Source organism: Bos grunniens, chromosome 1 (assembly GCF_055505025.1).
Source record: "Bos grunniens cultivar Pamir isolate PY7600 chromosome 1, Bosgru_T2T1.0, whole genome shotgun sequence".
Lineage (NCBI taxonomy): Eukaryota > Metazoa > Chordata > Mammalia > Artiodactyla > Bovidae > Bos > Bos grunniens.
This window is the reverse complement of record NC_141165.1, coordinates 65,455,008-65,477,105: the sequence shown is the minus strand read 5'-3', so window position 1 is coordinate 65,477,105 and position 22,098 is coordinate 65,455,008. Positions and strand designations below refer to the sequence as shown.

General features: G+C 34.9%; 1 protein-coding gene across 10 annotated transcripts in view; it reads right to left on the bottom strand.

Annotated features, from left to right (window-relative positions):
* NAALADL2 (N-acetylated alpha-linked acidic dipeptidase like 2) overlaps positions 1 to 22,098 on the bottom strand; it is a 1,274,580-nt gene that overhangs the window by 663,456 nt on the left and 589,026 nt on the right. The gene's annotated exons all lie outside the window — the stretch shown is intronic.

Here is a 22,098-nt window from a genome sequence, read left to right as displayed (position 1 = left end):
GAATAATAAGTTAGGAACTCTGTCTTCATTATATTATAATAAAATATGTTCTGTGTATCAGATAGTCAAAATATGGGTACTTTTTTGACAAAAAGTTCAAATCTTATTTAATAAAATCAAATCAAACACACATTCAGTTTGTTTTGTAATACATGGAGAAAAGTGAAAATCGTTCATTTGTGTCTGACTCTTTATGGACCCCATGGACTGACTATACAGTCCATGAAATTCTCGCAGTAGCTATTCCTTTCTCCAGGGGATATTTCCAAACCAGAGATGGAACCCAGGTCTCTTGCATTGCAGGAAGATTCTTTACCAGCTCAGTCACCAGGGAAGCCCAAGAATACTGGAGTGGGTAGCCTATCCCTTCTCCAGCATATCTTCCCAACACAGGAATTGAACCAGGGTCTCCTGCATTGCAGGCAGATTCTTTACCAGTTAAGCTACCATGGAAGCCCATAATACATGGAAAATATATTAAAATACGTTGGTTTCAGTATACTATATCCTTGGTCTTCCAATGAGAATACTGAAAATCTTATCCTGTGTATGTGCTCAGTTGCTTGTTGTGCCCGACTCTTTGTGACCCTATGGACTGTAGACTATCAAGCTCCTCAGTCTATGGGATTCTCCAGGCAAGAATACTGGAGTGTATTCCTCCAGGGGATCTTTGCAAACTGGGATCAGACCTCCATGTCCAGCATTGCAGGTGGATTCTTTACCAGCTGAGCTAACAGGGAAGCCCATACCTAGGCAGCATATTAAAAAGCAGAGACATTACTTTGCCAATAAAGTCTGTATACTCAAAGATATTATTTTTCCAGTTGTCATGTATGGATATGAGAGTTGGACCATAAGGAAGACTGAGTGCTAAAGAACTGATACTTTCAAACTGTGATCCTGGAGAAGAGAGTCCCTTTGACAGCAAGGAGATCCAATTAGTCAATCCTAAAGGTAATAAAGCCTGAACATTCATTGGAAGGATTGATGCTAAAGCTGAATCTTCAACTCTTTGGCCACCTGATGGGAAGAGTCAACTCACTGGAAAAGACCCTGATGCTGGGAAAGACTGAGGGTAGGAGGAAAAGGGGGCGATAGAGGATGAGATGATTAGATGGCCTCACTGACTCAATGGACATGAATTTAAGCAAACTCCAGGAGATAGTGACGAACAGTGAAGCCTGGCGTGCTGCAGTTCATAGGATTGCAAAGAGTTGGACATGACTGAGTGACTGAACAATGAACAACAACAGTTATGAAAGATCCATTAGAATTTTTTCACATCTGCTTAGTCATTTTTACATAACTTGCCAAAAGTACTTTCTTGCTAAAAGCTATTGAAAGCTATAGGGTTAAAGAGTACTTTTGTATAAAGATTCTCAAAAGCCTTTTTAGGACACAAGTTATTTTTAATTATATTACAATGGGAAATGAAGACCTTGTTAGTGGAACTAAATAATGAAATAATGAATGTTGTTCAAATGATAAAACGTACTTTATGATAAATCTGATTGTATTATTCCTTATGTATACTCATAAAACTTTATCTAATGAATATTATGATTTATAGGATATAATTTTGATTAAAAAGAAGTAATTTTCTCATGTAGATACATTTTTATTGAAATTTATTATCTTATGACTGAAAAAAAAAAATAGCCGTAGAATGGTTCATACCATGTAAGTGCCACACTCACTTCTGGTGGATATCAGAGTGGTAATCTGAATTCCAGAAAAAGAATTGGCCTTCAGAGTCTTCTTATAATCATTATGATATTCTTAAAATGTTTTTTTATAATTATTATTTTAATAACTAAAATAGTACTAATATAATTTGTTGAAAGCCTAGGAAAGATAATTAAAAGGTTCATGTGTGACTGTATTTGATCCTTGTATTTTACAAGGATCAAATATTTTTAGAATATGTCATGACTTCATATTGGTTAAATTTTGAGCTCTTACTAATATTTATAAAGATACCACATGGGTAGAGGTACCTATAAGACAAGTGTCCTCAAGATACTTGACTTCCATCTGGCTAAAATTTGTCATAATACATCGATTTTGTTGGGAGACACTTAACTTCTGCCAGACAGAAAATGGTTTTAAAAATATACAAATTTCTCATGTCTCTGTTGTGAATGTTGCCCCCAAAGATGTAAACGGCATGACTGGGACAGCTGCATACAGTACTCCTGGTAAGCAAACTCTGCACTTGTTTACTGAAAGGACATGTGAGATTTTAGTTTCCTGGAAATATACAAGAAAAAAATCTTCCTTATCTAATTGTTTAAAAACTTAAGATCTTCCTGAAAACATTAAGAAAGTAAATTACTTCTTTTAGATGAATGTATATTTTTTATTCGGCTATTTGTAATGTCATTCTCAGAAATTGCCTGAGTTTTCTCTTTATACATCTTCAATCAGCAAACATCTGCTTATATAAAATGAAAATGAAATGCAGCCTTTGATGTTCATATATGATTTTCTATCACCACTGCACTCTGGTTGCTTTCTATTACCAGAAAAACTTCTACAGTGTTACCATACCTTTACTCCCATCATTTCAAAAAGTGGAGGTAATATTCAGTTAGTAAAAATTACATGAGCACTGAAGAACTATTTGGCAAATAAAGCAAAATAGAAGGTCAGAAATAGCAGGTGTTTCATGTCATAGCTCTTAGAATTTCAAGGGGATTTATTTCTTAGACTTTATAACTCTGACAAGTTCTTCTCAATTAAACAAAATGCCTTTTTCTGAATCGTGTTCAAGAGCAAAGAAAAAATAATTATATGGGATAGTATTAAAATATAACTCTGAATATGTGAAAATTATGGGTCCAGCTTGCCTGTCCTCACTTAAAATAATGGGTGTGTATCATCTTGAAGTTAGTTCACCTTCTGTTCACTTAGTGGATACTTTGTGCCCTGCACTGTATTATTTTTAAGATGAATAGATGAACTTGTAGGTGAAGTGACTATCTTGATGTAATACATTGAACCAGGATTTAAGTCCCAAATGTTTTCTGCCAGAGCCTGGGCCATTAGGCACTAAGTTCCTTTCCCTCATTAGTTAATTTTATGGTTGTTCTTTTATTGGGAGAAGTCAACTATGCCAATTTAAAACAAGTACACAGCTCACTAATATTCTAAAACTTGACATTGAAATCTCTATGTAGAATAGAATTCAAGGCATAGAATTCAAAAAATACTGTGTATGTAACATTTATTTATTTTACTTTCTTTTGTTGTAATACAATGCTTTTTGGATTATTTTGGAAAATATTTCTATGTATATTTAAACATATTTAAACTTTAAGTATAATGTATAATAAAACTGTATTAATCTATAGCCTCTTATCCTCATCCAACAGAGGGCAGACAGAAGAAGCAAAAACTGTAATCCAATGGCCTCCTAAATGAAAAACACACTCACAGACAACTAACCAAAATGATCACTTGGATCACAGCCTTGTGTAATTCAACAAAATTATGAGCCATGCCATCTAGGGCCACCCAAGACAGATGGGTCATGGTGGAGTGCTCTGACAAAATGTGATCCTCTGGAGAAGGGAATGGCAAACCACTTCAGTATTCTTGCCTTGAGAACCCCATGAGCAGCATGAAAGGCAAAAAGATATGACAAAGAAAGATGAGCCTCCCAGGTCGGTAGGTGTCTGATATGCTACTGGGGAAGAGCAGAGAAATAGCTCCAGAAATAATAAAGAGGGTGAGTCAAAATGGAAACAACACCCAGTTGTGGCTGTGTCTGGTGGACAAAGTAAAGTCTGATGTTCTAAAGAACAATATTGCATAGGAACCTGGAAAGTTGGGTCCATTAATCAAGGTAAATTGAATGTGGTCAAACAGGAGATGGCAAGAGTGAACATCAACATTTTAGGAATCAGTGAACATAAATGGATGATAATGGGCAAATTTAATTCAGATGAACATTATATCTACTACTGTGGGCAAGAATCCCTTAGAAGAAATGGAGTAGCCATCATAGTCAACAAAAGAGTCTAAAATGCACTACTTGGGTGCAGTCTCAAAAATGACAGAATGATCTTGGTTTTTATCCAAGGCAAACCATTCAGCATCACAGTAATCCAAGTCTATGTCCCAACACTAATGCTGAAGAAGTTGAAGTTGAATGGATCAATGAAGACATACAAAATCTTCTAGAACTAACACCAAAAGAGATGTCCTTTTCATTATAGGGGACTAGAATGCAAAAGTAGGATGTCAAGAGATACCTGGAGTAACAGGCAAGTTTGGCCTTGGAGTACAAAATGAAGCAAGGCAAAAGCCAACAGAAGTTTGCAAGAGAACAGACTGGTCATAGCAAACACCTTTCAAAAATGCAAGAGACAACTCTACACATGAACGTCACCGGATGGTCAATACTGAAATCAGATTGATTATAGTCTTTGCAGCCAAAGATGGAGAAGCTCTATACAGTCAGCAAAAACAAGACCAGAAGCTGACTGTGGCTCAGATTAGGAACTCTTTATTGCAAAATTCAGACTTAATTTGAAGAAAGTAAAGAAAACCAGTAGGCCTTTCAGGTGTGATCTAAATCAAATCCCTTATGATTATACACTGGAAGTCAGGAATAGATTCAAGGGACTAGATCTGGTAGACAGCGTGCTTGAAGAACTATGGACAGGGCTTTGCAACATTGTACAGTAGGTTGTGACCAAAACCATCTCAAAGAAAAAGAAATGCAAGAAGGCAAAATGGTTGCCTGAGGAGGCCTTACAAATAACTGAGAAAAAAGAAGTGAAAGGCAAAGGAGAAAGGGAAAATTATACCTAAATAAATGCAGAGTTCCAAAGAATAGCAAGGAGAAATAAGAAAGCCTTCTTAAGTGAATAATGCAAAGAAAGAGAGGAAAAAAATAGAATGGAAAAGACTAGAGACCTCTTCAAGAAAATTAGAGATATCAAGGGGACATTTTATGCAAAGGTAGGCAAAATAAAGGACAGAGAAGGTAAGGATCTAACGGAAGCATAAGAGATTAAGGAGAGGTGGCAAGAATACATAGAACTGTACAAAAAAAGGTCTTAATGATCCAGATAACCAAAATGGTGTGGTCACTCACCTAGAGCCAGATATCCTAGAGTGTGAAGTCAAGTGGGCCTTAGAAAGCACTACTACATACAAAGCTAGTGGAGGTGATAGAATTCCAGCCAAGCATTTCAAATCCTAAAATATAATGCTCTTAAAATGCTGCACTTAATACATCAGCAAATTTGGAAAACTCAGCAGTGGCCACAGGATTGGAAAAGGTCAGTTTTCATTCTAATACCAAAGAAAGGCAATGTCAAGAATGTTCAAGCTACTGTGCGATTGTACTCATTTCACATGCTAGCAATGTATTGCCCAAAATACTTCAAGCTAGGCTTCAATAGTATGTGAACCAAGAACTCCCAGATGTAGAAGATGGATTTAGAAAAGCCAGAGGAACCAGAGCTCAAATTGTCAACATCTGCTAGATCATAGAAAAAGCAAGAGAATTCCAGAAAAACATCTACTTCTACTTCATTGACTCTGCTAAAGCCTTTGACTGTGTGGTCACAACAAACTGTAGAAAATTCTTAATGAGGTGGGAATACCACACCACCTTACCTGCCTCCTAAGAAACCCAGATGTAGGTCAAGAAGTAACAGTGAGAACCGTACATGGAACAACAAACTAGTTCCAAACTGGGAAAGGCTGTATATTGTCACCCTGCTTGTTTATCTTACATGCAGAGTACATCATACGAAATCCTGGGCTGGATGAATCCCAATCTAGAATCAAGATAGCCAGGAGAAATATCAACAACTTTAGATATGCAGATGACACCACTCTAATGGCCAACAGTGAAGAGTCACCAAAGAGCCTTTGATGAGGGTTAAAGAGGGGAGTGAAAAAACTGGGTTAAAACTCAACACTCAGAAAATGAAGATCATGGCATCTGGTTCTATTCAGTTCAGTTCAGTTCAGACTCTCAGTCGTGTCCGACTCTTTGCGACACCATGAATCGCAGCACGCCAGGCCTCCCTGTCCATCATCAATGCCTGGAGTTCACTCAGACTCACGTCCATTGAGTCAGCGACGCCATCCAGCCATCTCATCCTCTGTCATCCCCTTCTCCTCCTGCCCTCAATCCCTCCCAGCATCAGAGTCTTTTCCAATGAGTCAACTCTTCGCATGAGGTGGCCAAAGTACTGGAGTTTCAGCTTTAGCATCATTCCTTCCAAAGAAATCCCAGGGCTGATCTCCTTCAGAATGGACTGGTTGGATCTCCCTGCAGTTCAAGGGACTCTCAAGAGTCTTCTCCAACACCACAGTTCAAAAGCATCAATTCTCAGCACTCAGCTTTCTTCATAGTCCAACTGTCACATCCATACATGACCACTGGAAAAACCATAGCCTTGACTAGATGGACCTTTGTTGGCAAAGTAATGTCTCTGGTTTTGAATATGCTATCTAGGTTGGTCATAACTTTTCTTCCAAGGAGTAAGCGTCTTTTAATTTCATGGCTGCAGTCACCATCTGCAGTGATTTTGGAGCCCAGAAAAATAAAGTCTGACACTGTTTCCACTGTTTCCCCATCTATTTCCCATGAAGTGATGGGACCAGATGCCATGATCTTCGTTTTCTGAATGTTGAGTTTTAAGCCAACTTTTTCACTCTCCTCTTTCACTTTCATCAAGAGGCTTTTGAGTTCCTCTTCACTTTCTGCCATAAGGGTGTTGTCATCTGCATATCTGAGGTTATTGATATTTCTCCCGGCAATCTTGATTCCAGCTTGTGTTTCTTCCAGCCCAGCGTTTCTCATGATATACTCTACATATTAGTTAAATAAGCAGGGTGACAATATACAGCCTTGACGTACTCCTTTTCCTATTTGGAACCAGTCTGTTGTTCCATGTCCAGTTCTAACTGTTGCTTCCAGACCTGCATACAAATTTATCAAGAGGCAGGTCAGATGGTATGGTATTCCCATCTCTTTCAGAATTTTGCAGTTTATGTGATCCACACAGTCAAAGGATTTGGCATAGTCAATAAAGCAGAAATAGATGTTTTTTCTGGCACTCTCTTGCTTTTTCAATAATCCAGAGGATGCTGGTAAATTGGTTTCTGGTTCTTCCGCCTTTTCTAAAACCAGCTTGAACCTCAGGAAGTTCACGGTTCACGTATTGCTGAAGCTTGGCTTGGAGAATTTTGAGCATTACTTTACTAGCGTGTGAGATGAGTGCAATTGTGCGGTCGTTTGAGCATTCTTTGGCATTGCCTTTCTTTGGGATTGGAATTAAAACTGACCTTTTCCAGTCCTGTGGCCACTGCTGAGTTTTCCAAATTTGCTGGCATATTGAGTGCAGCACTTTCACAGAATCATCTTTCATTACTTCATGGAAAATAGATGGGGAAAATATGGAAACTGTCAAATTTCATTTTCTTGGGCTCCAAACTCACTGCAGACAGTGACTACAGCCATGAAATTCAAAGAAGTTTGCTTGGAAGAAAAGCTATGAAACACCTAGACAGCATATTCAAAAGCAGAGGCATCACTTTGCTGACAAAGGTCCATCTAGTCAAAGCTATGATTTTTTTCAGTAGTCATGTATGGATGTGAGAATTGGACCATAAATAAGCTATGTGCCAAAGAATTGATGGTTTCAAACTGTGGTGCTGGAGAAGACTCTTGAGAGTCCCTTGGTCAACAAGAAGATCACACCAGTAAATTCTAAAGAAAATCAATCCTGAATATTAATTAGAAGGACTGACACTGATTCATTAGCCACCTGATGCAAAGAGCTTACTCATTGGAAAAGACCCTGTTGCTAGGAAAGACTGATGGCAGGAGGAAAAGGGGACAACTCAGGATGATATGTTTGGATAGCATCACTGACTCTGTGGATACGAGTTTGAGTAAACTCTGGGAGATGGTAAAGGACAGGGAAGCTTGGCATGCTGCACTTCATGGGGTCACAAATAGCTGGACACAACTGAGTAAGTGAACAACAATAATCTATAGTCATCCTTTCCAAAATATTCAAATAATTCAAAGAAAATCCTATTAAAGACATTTTAATTTGTAGGAAAAAAAATCAAAATAGCAGTAATATGCTTATTTTAGATTACTTTGAATCAACAGAAATGTATTAAGGAAAAGTAGTAAAAACTACCTTTATATTCACCATAGATTTATATCTAAAACAAAATGTAATAGAAACAACAATTATTTACTCACTGGCCACTCCCCATCCTGAGAATTCCTTATCAAATACTCTAACAGTAGAGATAAAAAGGAGAATAAATGGTCTCCTTTTGATCCATGCCACAACTCTCTGATCCTTGCAAATTTCTTAACCTACTTTTATTAGGCTGGCCAAAAATGTTTTTTGAGTTTTTCCGCAAGATGTAACATCTTATGAAAAAACCTGAATGAACACTATATCATCTTAAGATTAAGAATTTGTTATTGATAACCTTGAATGATCATCTTTTCTAAATGAATAAAAATTTTAAGATTTCAATATGGAAGATAACCTAGTGTAGCAACTGAAAATCTTTGGCATTGATTTCTAATAGGAAACGTGCAATAGAATACTTTCAAATGAAATACTTAAAGAAAGATAAATTATCTTGGCCACTTGCAAATATGTTACCAAATTAAACTTTAGTGAATTTTTCATGTCTATAGGCATATGTGCAGAGATAAATTGTGCAGGATAAGGACAAACACAACTGCAGATAAATATGTGCAGGATAAGGACAAACACAACTGCAGCAATCTATCACTTATGTTGCAATAAAAAATAAGCAGCCATATTCATATATATATTTATGACCCTACACCTAATGCCTTTTAATTAAAATGAAAAATGAAATCAACTTACTATGAGAATATAATATTAAATTACATAAACCAAGATTTTAAATGCACTAAATATTTAGAGGTAGACCTATGGAAAATGGATCCTCGGTAGATGAACTATAAAACATAAGTCAAATATTGTTGCTTTTCTTATCCTGATCCATAACCTCCATGTTATTATTGTTACATGTTATTGCTATATTGCCATGATTATGTTTAGTTTTCTCACATTTTTAATCTTAGTTTTGCCCTCCCCCTCCCCACTGCCGTTAGAAAAGGCTACCCTTAAAAGGAAAATATCCATGACTTTAAATAAGATAAATAAGTCAAAAGAACTGATCAAATAATTTATAAAATTAGGTTCCTATAGACCTAGAATTACAGATGGAATTACCCCATTTCATATGAGAAATGAGATGCATGTTTCAAGTCCTCCTAGAAACATCTTCTACATTATAAAAAGCAATACTTTAAATGGTTTTGTGAGATAGAGAAGGCAGTACTAAGGATGACATATGATAGCAGAAATCAGCCTTTCAACCCTCAATATTAATCTGATGTCAAATGCAGCAGGGTCAATGCATCATACATTTATGTGATCAAGTAAATTGCTAGAAGCAAATTTGACATTAAGATGATAAACACAGCTATTAACAGAAATCAGGGTCTATGGTAATCAGATCCAATAAGCTAATTAATCTTAGCTCTGACACAAAGATTCCTTGAGAGTGGAATGATAACCTAAAGCATAAGTAGCACAGTTCGAAGGATTTAATCTTCCATCTCCTATGAGGTAAACATGAGATGGATAGGGCCACAGTCACTGGGATTAAATGCTCTTATTTTCAAGGCCTATTCTGGGAGTCTGCACAGGAGTACATTGTTAGTCCAGCTCCAAGACAGTCAGGATATGGAATTATCTAAATAACTGATGTTATCATAAAATGAAATATGATCTATTTTTACTTTAGCAAAGTTACAAATTACTTTAAGCATTAAAAAAAAAATCAAGTCTGGGCCTCAATGAAACAGCATCAGCAGATCATGCTAAAGTAGGGGGAGTGGCAGCAATCTTTCCATAATACCAACATGGTCTGAACAGGGATTATGTCAGCCAGAGTAGCATAGACACTAGTCATCTTCACAAGTGAAAATAAGTCATCCACCTACACAGTCCTCTTTTAACACTAAAATGAATAATTCACATTGATTTGACTGAAAATATAATAAACTCATTTTCTTAAAAATATACACACAACTGTCTGATTTTCTAAATATATTTGTAAATTAATGCATCCTTGGAGCAGACTTTTTTTAAAGTATATTTGCCATAAATTGAATGAAAGGTCTAACATCTTCTACTAGAATGAAGTAATAAGTTCATATATGCCTTAACCACTGCTTTCAGAAAGGACCAATTCCTCAGCCTACCTTATCACAAAAGCATTACTAATGTGTGGAAACATTATGAGCCTTCTTATTTTGGGTTTGAAAGTTTTCTTACCAGGGCCTAAAGTGGTATAAAGAAAAAGACAGCTAAAATTCGACATATACTAAACCAATATATAATATAACTCTGTAACTTGCAGTAAATTATCAAGGATACGTATATATATATATACAAATATTAAATGTATATTAATATATATATCAAGAAACATATACAACATTAAGTATTTTAAAGTTCTATAAGCAGACTAGGATAACTGTCTTTAGAAGCTATTTCTGGTACTTAATTGGCCCTATTTTATTAAATTATTTATGTGCAACCTAAAAATATTTTGTTGTAATTGAAGCCCATAGATTTAATCTCTACAAAAATTGGAACAGTTCCTAATTTTTAAAACCTTAAAATTCCTTCTTGTGCTTGAAAATGGTTCTTAACTTTCCCCTCAGCCTTTTCTTCAGATTAAGTAACTTTCAATTAAATAATTTACCACATTTTCCTATTCCCTCAACCATTTCTAAATCAGTTCCTCAAATTCTTCTACCCATCTTAAAATATAGCAAATCAAACCTACATTGAGATTCTACTAATTAACCGTGCTTGGGAAAGATTATTTTTCTACTTTTGTGTATCTTTTTCTTGATAAAATGAATCAGTAAGTTTTCGCTTATTTTTAATGATACTGCCCTGATAGTTCCTGGTCTTTTTCAGTTGCTCTAGGGCCAAATGATTCATATTCTTATATAACCAAATTTCTCTGGGATTCTAAGAAATCAAAGCAGTAAGAGTATACAATTATACAGGATCTTTACAACAACAACAAAAAAAGTGTGTCTACTCATTAAAATCTAGTCTGCTCAGAGTGTATTTTTTAAAATGCATTTTATGAAAGACAATAAATATATAAATCAGTAATCTTTACCCCAAATTTATAGGCCTAGTTAGCACAATAAAATAAGCTTGTCATAATTAAAAGCTATTCCTTTTTCTGAGAGTTTTGTTAACAGCTAACAAAAATCACTACAGTACCAGAAGATGTTCACAGCAGCCCAGCAGTTACTTCTCATTTCCTCATTAAACATTCCATATGCATCCATCAAGTCATTACAATATTCCACATATCTGTCAACCTTTGCCAGGCTATCACATACAAGCCTGCACCCTAAGACGATTCTTATGAAATATTCATAAACATTTTCAAGTTACAAATTTCTCTCATTCAAGATAAGATTTAATGGCAACACTTTCCTGAACGAGTTAATGAGAACTCTTTTCTATAATAAACGAGCTCAGATATACAAGTGCCCCATGATTTCACCAGGCACTTCGGTCAGGAACAAACTCAACAATAATTCACAGTCAGCTTTCTTTTGTTTAGGTGCCTAAGGCAATATCTTCCTGGCTGTCAGCAATCTGATAAAAACATCAAAATTCAGTCAACGTGGATGAAGAGTGATTTAACTTGAACGACCATATCCAACCCATCAATTGATTTTTACCGTATTTCAGGAAGACTATCAAGTGATATTTTTATTCCTTAAATCAAGTCAGATTTTGGACTGCTGAACTGGTAAATCTGAATTCTGATTACTATGCCTGATTAACGAAGAGCAGAAGCCAACTGAAAGACTCCCTACAGAAATGGGAAATCTTATTCAAATGGAAAGCATGAAAGCCCTCGTGGTACCCACTCAATGAGTTCTCTTGGTGAGAGGGGTGTGGAGGGTGGGCGGATAAACTAAATTAACATTGAAACAGAGGCATTTGCAGGCACCTGTTGAGAATCCTGATTTAGTCCACTCACACCACAACCCTCCCCCCAATTTTAATTTTGAAGATTTCAATTTAAATGAACACTCACATACACATACTAATCACTCAACTTCTCCAGATATTTTCCCCCACATTTACTGTTTTCCACATGTAGCATTCTCACCCTGAACCATTTGAAAGTAATCTGAAAACTCTTTGTTTAGTTGTGGAGAACCATCATCAAAGCCATAGTGGTGCTAATGTCTGAGAAAAGGCACTTAAAGTTTCATTTACAAACACAGATATGTTAACAAGCTCTGGAAAGCAAAATGTGCGCTGGATTTGGAATGACAGCCTTAGCCCTTCTGTGTAATACAGGTATGATACTGAGTAAGACACTCAAAAATCTCAGAGACTAAGTTACTCACTATAGAGCCTGGATCATGCCTACTTCACTAGGATTTTGTTAGGACTATGAGTGTTTATATGAAGTAAAGTATCTGGAAGAAAAATACATTGTTACATAAATATTATTCAGGAAACTATGTTATTTAAAATCTCCAGTGACAATAAGAATTACCTGGTTACAATACAAAAGCAATAGACATTTGTTGAGCATTTACTATAAGCTGCTACTGCTACTGCTAAGTCACTTCAGTTGTGTCCGACTCTGTGGGACCCCAAAGAGGGCAGCCACCAGGCTCCCCCGTCCCTGGGATTCTCCAGGCAAGAACACTGGAGTGGGTTGCCATTTCCTTTTCCAATGCATGAAAGTGAAAAGTGAAAGTGAAGTCACACAGTCGTGTCCGACTTTTAGCGACCCCATGGACTGCAGCCTACCAGGCTCCTCCATCCATGGGATTTTCCAGGCAAGAGTACTGGAGTTGGGTGCCATCACCTTCTCCCACAAGCTAGATGACTATAATTATACTTGTTTTACAAGGAATTAAGTTTTATTCAGATGAAAAGATTTGAAGATTGACTCATAGTGATTTAAGTGGTAGACCTGGGATGCCTGGGAGGAGGGCATGGCAATCTACTCCAGTATTCTTGCTGGAAAAATCCCAAGGACAGAGGAACCTGGTGGGCTATAGCCCATGGGTGACATGATTGAAGTGATTGAGCACACAATAGATTTAAACTAAACTGAAAATTACTTTAAAAACCTGTAACAGAAAAGTTATTTTCAACCTGCACATTATTAAAACCACAAAAACTTTATTTTAAGTATAATATATATTAGGCTATAAAACCTTCCCAATAACTTTGCATAAACACAGTAAAAACATATTTTGAGTTAAAAAGAAATTTAATGAATATTTATGAAAATAAAGTAACATATGTTAATAGTAACTTATTAAAATAATATTTTATTGAGTGCATATTGTTTTCAAAATTCAAGTGAAAATATTTTAAGCTTGTGTAGCTACATTAAGATTTTATAGCTTATTAAAGGTTAATTTTTTATAAAATAAGTACACTGAATTAAAAAATAGATACAATATATTGTGTAGCTATAATTTTAACTAAATAAATTTTAGGAAGAGGTACTTTTTTCCCCAATTATTAATATTTTTCAATGCTATTTTCTTACAGAAGTAATTTAAGTCTGTCTTCACATATCTCATAGCAAAAACAAATTAGTAAAATACAAGTTGCTGCTCAGAACCAATGTATTCCTGAGGAAGGTAGTAATTTTTTTTACCATAAGAAAATGAATGAGAAAAAAAAAGCGAAAGGAAAGAACTTAGAGTCATACAGTGATTAATAGTTATGTAGTGTTTTTTATTTTTAAACTTTGTTAATGCGGAGCAAAGGATTTATCTATATATTTTATAATTAAAACAATTTGTTAATATCCATGACCTCTATGAAATATCAACACAAAAGTGAAAAAACTATGCAAAATTTCCATGTCAGTTTTCGGAGAAGGTAATGGCACCCCACTCCAGTACTCTTGCCTGGAAAATCCCTTGGACAAAGGAGCCTGGTGGGCTGCAGTCCATGGGGTCACTAAGAGTTGGATACTCTAAAAGCAAATACATGAGAAAATCTTAAGCTAAAGTTTCAACATCATAATCATTCCTGAAATAATCTAAACCCTTTATTGAAGTACTGAGCTTTAAACAAACAAGGCTGGGATTAAACCATTTAGCAAATGATAAAGTCTTAAATTTTTGACCACACAGAATGGTGACCAATAAGAAAAATGGAATTCAACTATAAAATGTAGTATTTAATAAACATTTTGATGTGATTAAACAAAATATTAACTTTCTATTAATGAGTGTTTAGTATATTCTTGGCATTATGTTAAGTACTTACATGCATAATTTAATTTTGACAACAGCCTTATGATATAGAGGCGATTTCATGATACTCTTGAATCATATATGATACCTCAATTCTCAAAGTTTAAAATTTGTATTAGATGTTTATACAACTACTCTATAATAGTAATACAGTTTCAATTCCTAAAACTATATTATTTTTTAATATTATATAATTCTATTACCTGACCAAAAAAATCTATGCATTAAAATGCATATTGAAGAATATAAAAATCAAAAGCATTTACTACCCTGTTAGGTTATTGTTTATATTCATCCTTAATAGTCTAATTATAGTCTAATAATAGTCTAATTATATTTACTTTTAACATTTATTTTTCTGCTTATTTATACCTGTCTTATTCCACAAAAATCATTAGAGACAACTTTATTTTATTTGTTTTTATGGTTTGAGATGCTACATGGTATCAGCATAATTTTTTACTGTTAATGCAAGAAGTGCAATCTTAAAAGACTATTTCTGTAACTGATTTATCTTAAGTATATTATTATATTCAGTTCAGTTTTGCATATTTGAGACCACTCTCATTCCCCATTATTCAATTCATATTCTTTCTCTTTAGAATTTTACTCAGATTTTAAGGGCTTACTAAGAATAACTAGTATTTATTAAAAACCATGCATGCATTTTAAGATTCAATATTCATATAACCATGCAAGTTGGGATTACTTTTATCACCACTTTGTGAATTAAAAAACAAAACACAAAAAACCTGAGGTTTTAGATAATACTCCAAAGTCACACAGACATCAAACAGAAGAGCTAGAAATTAAGCTAGTCTCTTCTATTTTTGCATCCTGTCATGCTGACTTCCCTGGTGGCTCAGAGGGTAAAGCCTCTGTCTATAATGCGGGAGACCCGGGTTCGATCCCTGGGTGGGGAAGATCCGCTGGAGAAGGAAAAGGCAATCCACTCCAGTACTATTGCCTGGAAAATCCCATGGACAGAGGAGCCTGGTAGGCAACAGTCCTTGGGGTTGAAAAGAGTCGGACACGACTGAGCACTTCACTTCACTACGCTGTGCTTCACTATTCAAAACAAATCACCTGGTGAATACAGAAGACAAAACACTGGAAAGACTGGGAAACCCATCTACAGTAGGAAAAAAGTAAAAACCGTCAACCAGACAGAGAGGGAAAAACTGAAATGTGAAAGGATAGCTCAGGATTACCTCAAAGCCAGACGTCGTCATCATTGAGAGATCTACACTGGTGTGTCAAATAAGTCCTCAAAAATTAAAGTATGTCTAAAACTTACACTTTCAGACTTTAGAGTGATACATAATGTGTGTGTGTATGTGTATATATATATATATATATATATATATATATATATATATAAACATTTCTGAAACATGAATAGTTTTAGGTAGTTAACTGTGCCTTGCTGTGTTCAGTCTTTAGTCACTTCAGTTGTGTCCGACTCTTTGTGACCTCATGGGCTGTAGCCCACCAGGCTCCTCTATCCATGGGATTCTCTAGGCAAGAAGATTGGAGTGGGCTGGCATTTCCTCCACCAGGGGATCTTCCAGACCCAGCGATTGAACCCACATCTCCTATGTCTCCCTCATTGACAGGCAGATTCTTTACCACTGAGCCACCTGGGAAGCCCAAGGAGTTAATTAAAAGGGATCAACTGCCATTTTCTTTCTTTCTTCCCATCTTTCCTTCCTTCCTTTCTCTCTGGCTTCTTTCTTGATTTATGCCTTTTTTAGTTTATAACATTTAAGACAAACAAAATACTCAGTCTTTTTTGGCTACCAAACTTACAAGAATGCACGGGGGTGATTTACACTTAACATATTACAAAAAGATACATGCAAAACTCACTCTTTCTAATAAATAATGTCACTTGTTATGATTTCACAATATTAAAATGGTTAGTAAAATTAAATTATATGATCATGTAGGTAAAATACAGGCATGACTTCTAAATTATGGGATTCATTCAGAACAGACTCAAGACTTGCAGATATACCTTTATTTGTTTTAAGCCACGAAAAAATTTTAATATTAGGAATAAGGCTGGAAGCATTCAGGATTAAGTATTCTTGTTCTCAATGGCCCGCATGCTGCAGTCCATGGGGTCGGAGTCCATGGGGTCGACTGAGCTACTGAACTGAACTGAAAATCAAATTGCCAAACAGCAGAATAACACTCAGTCTAGTTTTTTCATTATAACTTATGATTGAAGTTGTATTTCAATGGAAACTACCTTTTGTAGATATGATAATATTTGGTCTAAGTCATTTAGAAAAATAACTAAAGTCAGTCAGTGGAAAATGGAAAGCGTTCTGGTTTAAAAAATAATAGCACATTTGGCTTTTAAATGCTTTAAATCATTGTTTTCTGATTTTGTGTTCTAGTCCTGACCATGTTTTCCATGACCAATGGAGCCTCTAGACTTCTTATAGTTATAAAATATGGAGTATTGGTCTTTTGCAATTACTTCTGAGAACAGGGTATGAAATACCTCATTAAATCGGCCAGTTAACAAACTTACCCTTTATAAGTATCAAGATAGTGTTCACTTTTTTTTGTTCATGAAATGCCTTAAAAAATTGCCTTAAAAATGAAGTGTGCTTCCATATACAAAAGCATACATAAAATATCATGAAGTGACAATGAATTAAATGTTTGTTTTTGTGTCTGAAATATTCAGAGACTGTCATGTAAATAAATCTGCTAGCTTCATCAATAACAGGGAAAGTTATAATGCGTCAAAAGTTTCGATAAGGAAGGAGTCTTTCTCTTCTTTCGTATCCTTCCAGCCTCACTGTCACATGACATGTAAGTCTGTACCAGTGTACACATACATATACCAAGCATACACACACATATACATACACACACACACACACACAATGGATGTTTTAGCTTAAAAAAATATTGAGTTCCTTTTCTATGTACCTTGTTGTATTATCATACTAGGTACCACATATTGTGATGCTAATTATTAGATAAACACATCATATTTTAACTTTGGCATATAAAAAATAAATTTTAGAAGTACCATCTTAAACTTCTACCACATAGAGTAAATGCTGTTCTCTATTAACTGAAATAAAGAAAATTAATTCTTTTGAATGCAGTTATCCTAGGGATTGAATAAATATCATCAGAAAAAAATAGGAGACTGGGGTAAATGAAACTTATAGTTAAGCAAACATGAAAAGCATGCAAACACTTTATGTGAGGTTAGTTTACAAAATACACTCTTTCTCCATACTTATCTTACCTAAACTAGAGAATTTCTTAATGACCTTATTGTCCATTTATTGAGTACTGATTGGTAAATCACCAAATATAGAGATTTCTTCACTAAACCCCTAACTCAATGTTTTAAATTTACTTATTTTGTGGATGAAGTTGTGTTTGAAATTCAAATAGTATGAAGTTTAGTTTTTCTTAAGCTGTTGGAAACAATGTGTTTGAAAATATCAACACATAACAACTGCTTTCTAGTCCTCATTTCTTTACCAGCTCTTCCAAAAGGCCCAAGTCTTTAAGCATGCTTTATGGAGTTGAATGGCAGTTGGTTAACTTACACACTGGCCAAACAATGTACAACTGATATTAAAATAAAAATCTCATCTGATGAATAGATAGGAAACTTTCATTTGTAGGAAGTTACAAAGTCATTTGGATTTCTAAAACATTAAAATTGTGATTATAAGGATAAAAATATATAAAAAATATAAAAACCAGCTAATATTTGCTAGTATTTTACTATCTAACTGTAAGTACTAAGATTATACTCTGTGACTCCATTTATTAAAAAAATAGCAACAGCATTGATGAATATTTTTTGTAACTCCACTATGAACAGAAGGCATAAGATATTTATACATTTGTAATTTTACCATATGCAAATTTGACTCCTATAAGACTTGGGGCTTAAATGTGGTGTGGACCCAGACAATGGCCCAATTTCCACATTTCTGAGGGATTTTCTTGATTTCTAGTTGCCATGAAATACACAGTAATTTTTTTTTTTTACTATTGATTTTTCAGAAAAATGATTAAAGGAAAGCCAATAGCTTTTTATTATATTTTATAAAATAAATTTCATACTCAAGAGCTATTTAGCAATTTAGGAATTTGCAAGGGTTTTAGAATCTGCTGTACTATATCTCAGATTGTCACTGAGAGAAATCTAAGTGAATCCATTATGATATATAAGATAGTATTTTGTCTCACAGCTTAAAGAATTAAAGCACGCTCTTATAAACTGCTATAAATAGCAAGTTCAAAGAAACCTAAAGCCTTTCCTCTAAGGTTTAAGTATAAAGAAACTAGCACAAGCTAGTTCTGAGGAACTTGCTTGACCCTTTCCTGAAGCAACTAAGAGCAGACATCAAGGCACAAAGCTAGAAGCCATCTACCTTTTATGACTTCTGTAACAAATACGTGGATTTTCTCATCAATCTCTTTCTAGAGACTAAATTGGAGAAGGCAATGGCACCCCACTCCAGTACTCTTGCCTGGGAAGTCCCATGGACAGAGGAGCCTGATAGGCTGCAGTCCATGGGGTCGCGAAGAGTCAGACGTGACTGAGCGACTTCACTTTCACTTTTCACTTTCATGCATTGGAGAAGGAAATGGCAACCCACTCCAGTGTTCTTGCCTGGAGAATCCCAGGGATGGGGGAGCCTCGTGGGCTGCCATCTATGGGGTCACATAGAGTCAGACACGACTGAAGCGACTTAGCAGCAGCAGCAGCAGAGACTAAATTAACACATACATATAATTTATGATATAAACTAATGAGATCTGTTCTTTCTTGGCTGTAGATTATTTTCTACTAATTTTAGGAGATAATATCACAATTATGCTTCCCCTTTGCCCTTTCCACCTCAGATGCAGAGATTCCCTCTTAGATTCATTTTTTAACTATGATATAGATACTACTCCACAGTTAAAATATGATTAACTTTTCTCTTTACTCAGTCAGTCCCATGTTCCCAGTCCAGATGCTCATTTAGAATCATGATTAACAGTTGTAATTAACATATAAGTCAATTGGTCCTCTCTCTTTTTTTCAACCCAGCCATATTGCTGTATTACCTCTCTTTTCAATTTTAACATCAGAATATATTTGATGGACAGGTGAAGCAAGTTCAGCTCTAATCATGCTATATAACTTTGTCTACTCCATGCTTTCTTTTTTCTTTACAGTGGGAATGTATATGAACAGATACATTGTATAATCTCTGTGACAATTACAAAAAACAAAGTTGCCTAGAATAGAATTTGAAATGTTAAAGAAAGGATGCTCTATCTTCTTTGCCTAGAAGAAAATGCCAAGCTTGTCACAAGACTTTGTCTGGAGCGGAATATTGCATAGACCTCTCTGTTAAATCTTTTCATAGGCCTGTAAGGAGGATGATCAGGGAAAATGTACCAGGTTCTTAATAACTCTCTCCTATTTTAGATAAACCACTATTTCACTACTTTATGAAACTTGTCTAATGGTTGTATAATGTAAATATTCTCTGGAGCAGTCAAATAAAAAGAAATTGGCTGTTTTAATCCATTATCTACTGGTAAGGATTTTGAGAGTTTGGCTTATAAACATTGTTAGAAAAAAAATTAAATGCCTTAACATGAATTTTTAGACTTTTTTCTTATAAAATTTATACAAAATCTTCAGAAAAATATAAAGAAGTAGAAATCATCAGCAATCCCATCAACCCAATTTAAATAATAACAACATTTTAGTCATCTATATCACTATTAGTTTGAACAAGCAGGATTCATATAATATACCCAAAACAGTGTTACAGTGGTTCCTCGTTATTCATAGTTTTACTTTTGGAGGTTTCAGATACTCAGGGTCAAAGACAATTCAAAGTATACTAAATGGAAAATTCTAAAAATATTATTCCTACATTTTAAATTATGTGCTGTTCTAAGTAGCCTGATGACATCTCAAGCTGTCCCACTCCCTCCAGCCAGGATGTGAATGGTCCCGTTGCGCAGCATATCTACACTGTGTATGCTCTCCTGCCTGATAGTCACCATGCAGCCCTCTAGATGATCAGAGTGACTGTGGAGATATTACACTCACATAATTTTTATTACAGCATATTGTTATAGCTGCTCTATTATTCATTATTGTTGTTAATCTCTTACTGTGCCTAATTATAAATTAAATTATATCATAGGTATGTATGTATAGAGAAAACCATAATATATGTATGGTTTGGTGCTATTTGTGGTTTCAAGCATTCGTAGGGGTCTTGAAATTTATCCCCTGTGGATAAGTGGATACTCTTATTTTTTTTCCACTGTACTTTAAACATCCAAAAAGGAACATTCTCCCCCAAAAATGTAGAGGAAGACTTCTTCTGATTATTACTAATAAAACGTCCTCTAAGCAATTTGAATCACTTGTCTTAAGTAATTAGAATATCTAGTCTTATACCATGATCAAAACTATCCTTGATTTAAAATTTCATGTTCTTGCCCCTCTACCAGATTTACACTGTTGTGGGAGGAGTGGATTCTATCTTATTTCTTTCCTTATGCATTTGTGATACTTATCTATAAATTGAAGATAATAATCCATACCTCAACATGACAGTGATTGTAGATTAATGTGAAAATACATTAAAAATGCTTAGAAAAATATTTAGCCTACATTCCTAACAATGTTACTTTTAGAAGTAACAATAATAATTATTCTATAATTATTATAAATGTCCTCTTTATAATTTATTTGACATGTAAGGATTTTTACATATTTTAAATATGTTTTATGCTGCAATTATTGTACAGCATTCAGCTGTACCAGTATAGCACGGTTTTCAATGCTAAACTGGATGTATGTCTGTGTGCTCTGTCGTGTCCAACTCTTTGCTGCCCCATGGACTGTAGACCACCAGGCTCCTCTGTTCATGGAATTTTCCAGGTAAGACTACTGGAGTGGATTGCTATTTCCTATTCCAGGGGATCTTCCCAATCCAGGGATCGAACTAATTTCTCCCGTGTCTCCTACATTAGCAGGATTCTTTACCACTGAGCCACATGGGAAACTAAAACTAGATGCACATATTGTTTCAAATATTTTCTCACATCATTGGCCATCATGTTTTTATCAAACCTGTTTTCCCCCCTTAGAATATATTGATTGGAATGGAATTATTGGGTCAAAATGTGATTAAGGCTTTCAATACATACTGACAAATCATCCTACAAAACACTAGTATCAATGTTATCAATGTATATTTTCAAGACTATCTTAAAATTCTGGCCTGTTATCTATTATCAGACATTGATTTAAGTATAAGGGCATCCTTGGAAGATAATTTTAAAAAAACAGGCACAGAATGTGTTCTTGTGTCCTTACAGAGTGTACCAACAGAGTTCTGGAAACTTTTTTGCTCTTAGGAGTTAGCAAAGCTCATATAGTTTTGAATGAGGTGAAATCCAATATATGTTCAGAACCAGAGCATTCCAGTGACAGAACTGCACTGACCATTCTTTTTTAATAGGAAAAGAAAATGAACTAAGGAAGAGCAGTAGTGACTCTCTATTGTGATGGCTCATTATGAGATACTTATATTGAACTGCTTTAATTATGTAAATGCATCTAGTGGATGAATGTTAATAAACTTCTATTTAAATAAAATAAATCAAAACTCTGCCTCTTCCTAGTATTTTATACTTTAATT